At 38.1% G+C, this 4310-nt stretch overlaps 1 pseudogene; it reads left to right on the top strand.

Moving 5' to 3' along the window:
* Positions 1–4: 4 nt before the first annotated feature.
* On the top strand, positions 5–1130 carry LOC104983500 (annotated as a pseudogene).
* Positions 1131–4310: the final 3180 nt, after the last annotated feature.

Raw genomic sequence — 4310 nt, forward strand, 5'->3', positions numbered from 1 at the left:
GGAGATATGGATAAAAGTCCTCATGTATCAAAGTGACTTCCCACTTCTGAAACAAATAGCACAAATCCCAAAGGCCTAAACTCAGTGATGGAATTATAGGAGAACATTCTTCTGCTTTGTTCCCTTCAGGTATTTTTCATACCTACTCAGCAAAGCACACCAGACAGTATTCATACCTCATTAAACCATGTTCAGAATGGAGAACTTTGCCCAACAGCTTTTCCAAAGGACAATGTTCATTGCAACCTGTAAGTCCTTTAGAGGAAAATGGACTGACAAAAACTGACTTTCCAAGCGTAGCAAGTCAAAATAAGATTGCTGATCCCACAGAAGGCAATCTGATTGTGTTACTTTGTGACTTCTACTACGGACAGCATATAGGAGATGGGCAGCCAGAACCTAAAACTCACACAGCCTTTAAATGCCTCAGCTGCTTGAAAGTTCTAAAAAATGTCAAGTTTATGAATCACATTAAGCACCATTTGGAACTTGAGAGGCAGAGAGGTGACAGCTGGAAATTCCACACCACCTGCCAGCACTGCCACCGCCTGTTTCCTACTCCCTTCCAGCTGCAGTGTCACATTGAAAGTGTCCACACTTCCCAGCAGCCCTCTACAGTCTGTAAAATCTGTGATTTGTTCTTTGAGACAGATCAGGTTCTCTTACAGCACATGAAAGACAATTATAAGCCTGGTGAAATGCCCTATGTATGCCAGGTTTGCAGTTACAGATCATCATTCTTTGCAGATGTGGATGCACATTTCAGAGCATACCATGGTAACACTAAGAATTTTCTTTGCCTGTTTTGTCTCAAAATTTGTAAAACTGCAACACCATACATATGTCATTATAGACGGCACTGGGAAAAGAGTTTTCACCAGTGTTCCAAATGTGGGCTACAGTTCTTAACTTTTAAAGAGAAAAGGGAGCACAAGGCCCAGTGTCATCAAATGTTTAAGAAGCTTAAGCAGCTAGAAGGATTACCTCATGAAACAAAAGCTGTTATTCAGGAATCGCTGGAATGCCTTCAACCAGAATTGGTGAAAGTAGCATCCATTACTGTGAACACATCTGATTCTGAATCATCACCCCTCAAATCTAAAAGTAGGAGGTCAAAAAAATCCCATTAATTCTACTTTCAGTAAATCTGAAGCAAGTATTTCAAAGTTAAAAACCCCATTAAAAACAAAAAATTGAAATTATAGCATTATTCAATAATATCAAATATAGGGAAACCAATGCACAATTTGTGTTTTTGTTTTAAATACATGAAGTACAGTTTTGTTTGAATAGAGATGTTATTTTAAAATACATTACCTGTTTTTCATACAGTTGTCTTAACACGTAAAAAGTATGTATGCCTGTGTGTGTGTGTGTGAGAGAGAGAGAACGAGAGAAGTGTAGAAAGGAAAAGTAACAACATATTTTGGTATTTTATGTTATTTGTAAGTTCAAAAGCTCTACTATACATATAATCTGTAGAGTGTTTTAGCAATCTGATTTTCAACTGTTTTCATGCCTTGAAGATCTCAGTATTAACTACATAGCCAGATTGAAATGGCTTTGTTATGGTATGGTCCTGTGTGCTGCTGAACTCTCCGAAGTGTCTCTGTTGTGCTGATCTAAGATAACCTGGCTCCGAAAGCCTGGTGTGGAGAAGTTGATGGAGAAGCTATGATGTGAGTTTGGACCAGACATGGAATTTAGTCAGTGGAGAGCTGTGGCTTCTTGTCCCTGTTGAGGAAGAGGCATGAATTCACTCTAGGCATGGAGCCAAGGCAGAAGGAACACTGTCTCAGAGTGTCTTTACCTAGCCCAGGGACATCTCAAGGAAGCCAACCGTTAAAATGCCTGTGTTTGGTGAGAGGCCCCTTCAAGCATCAAGCAGGCCCTGTGTATCATTGACTGCAGTTGGAGAAGCAGAGATAGTTAATAGAAAGAGGCCTGGTGCCTGCGGACCTCCTGTTGAGTGATCAAAAGGGGAATTTGATTCATTCCATCCCCTTTCCCATTTGGCTAGCCTTCAGTCACAGTGAAGTAGCCATATCTGTCTCAGTCATAGTAGTAGAGCAAGTTAAGATTCCCAAGGAAAAAAGCCTTGACATCCAGTTTTATTTGTACTGGACCCATAGTTTTAACTGAAAAAGATCAAACTCAAGGAATCTGTTCAGTTTATGAATTGGGCTAAATTTAGTTTTCTTACCCTTAAGCTACAATGGAGTTGTCCAAGAATAATAAATGTATTGGATACAAAGGGTCCAGGGTGATTAAACCCTCTATAGAACTTTTCCTTACCTTCTCCAGTTACATGTATCTTACACTAGCTGAACATGTGAAGATTTCAGTTTTGTATCTTATATTGCCTTGGACACGAATATATTACAGTTAACAGCTAATTCTTTCTGTGCGTAATTTCCCATTTTATCAAACTGAGTTTAGGTCTTACTTGACACAGTCTGATGTGCAGGAATTGTCTCGTTTATTTCAGTAATATCAGGTCATAGAGTTATTATCCTTACTCTACTCTATCCAACTATCTAGTCTGTGATTATACTTGGGGAAACCTTTTTCTTGAGGTCTCCAAGGTCTCTTTCACAGACCTGCAGGGTACCCTCCAAGTATTGGTTCCTGAACATCAGCACACTTGGCTTCCTCTGTGGGTTCCTGGAGTTGAGTCTCCTCCTGGAGTTGAATGCCATACCTTCTCCACTTCTGGCACAGATACCTAGCAAACTCTGTGCACCATTCAAGGAACCTGGGATCCTGGCTGTAGACCTATGCCAGGAGAAATCTTTCTGTTTCCTCTTCCTTTCTCCACCTCTTTGTCTCTCCCCACTCTTTTTTCCCCCCCTCCACTATTTATTTAAATCCTCTAAGCTTTCACAAAATGCTGGAAAGTGATAATCACCAAGGGGTTAGCATCCGTGTCAGAATTGGAGAGGAAGGACTACAGATGACTAAGCTGTAGTCAGTCTATTATCTCCATTTTAGGTAATTTCCTGACTGTAAATTCAAATACAAGTAAATTGTATTTATTTACTCAATGCTTGATTGATTGATTTACAGTTTGAATATTTTGCTAGGCCTTTCCAGTTAGTTTGCTTGGGCCAAAGCACTTTGCTAAGTGTCAGCTTAAACCACTTTTAGGTGTATAAAGTGTGTGTGTGTGTTCTGGTCTCAGGTGAAAACTATGTATAAATATATGTGCAGACTATTGCATTCTTATCTCCTTTATTCTATTTCTATAGTAAATATATGAAATGTTTTATTTATATGTTTTTATTGTTGCTTAGTATTATCAACACTGTTACTGCTGTTTGCTCTGAAGAATTGTCCTAAGGAGTACAAGTTGTATTTATTGCCCAATAAAAAGGTTCAAGAGATATGGTCCCTGACTCCTTCTCTCTTCCATTCTCTGTCATTCTACTCTACTATTTTCCCCACTGGTGCCCTGTTTTTGACAATACTGGCCTTGGTTTTCCTAAAGCAAATTCCATTTCTTCCCAATCCAAAGACTTTGCAACTGTCGTTCCCCTGGAAATGCTCTTCCCCTAGGCCTGCATGGCTTGCTATCTCCCTTGTTTGAGCTTCACCAATGCTGTTCAAATCACACAATGAAATCCTCAACCCCCTGCCTTTCCTCCTCCTCCTTAAAGGCACTTTAGGTCTCTACCCTCTTCTTCCCTCTCCAGCCTAAAGTTCATAGATTTTTACATACACACACAGACAAAAAAACAAAACAAAACAAAACAAAACAAAAAACAACAACCCTGAGAAGAGATAATAACCTCAGGACTTTGCTTCTTAGAATTAACTTGAGTCAGTTTCTGTGCCTGCAAATAAAAGATAGTTACTAGTGAGTTGAGTTCTTTCAGGAGCTTCCTCTGTTTTTCTATTGATACCTCTATATTTTTTTCAATGACACTGTTTTGTTTACAAATGTATTAAATATCTGTCAAGATTACTATTTGTTATTGCCCTTTGTGAATTTCCTTGTTTACTTTGCTTGTTCTTGCAGGTAAAATTTATTGTTTCATTAATGTTTCCAAAACATTGTAAGTAAAATTACTACTTATAGAAATAAAATATTTTAAAATAATTATTTCTGCTGTCCATCTTTTTACAAATAATATGGCATATTTTTGTTTCTTTCCTTTTTTTTTAAATAATCTTATTGTGTTGGCCAGAAATTCTAAACAGTGATGTGTAAATGGGTTTTCTTGTTCTTAGTACCATCAAAGGCAATGACGATATGGCTTAATGAATTTCTATTTCTGTTTTTAGATTTTAAAGAGAATTGTTTTATTGGA

This window comes from Bison bison, unplaced genomic scaffold (genome assembly GCF_000754665.1).
Source record: "Bison bison bison isolate TAMUID 2011002044 unplaced genomic scaffold, Bison_UMD1.0 scf7180017862921, whole genome shotgun sequence".
NCBI classification, from domain to species: Eukaryota; Metazoa; Chordata; class Mammalia; order Artiodactyla; family Bovidae; genus Bison; species Bison bison.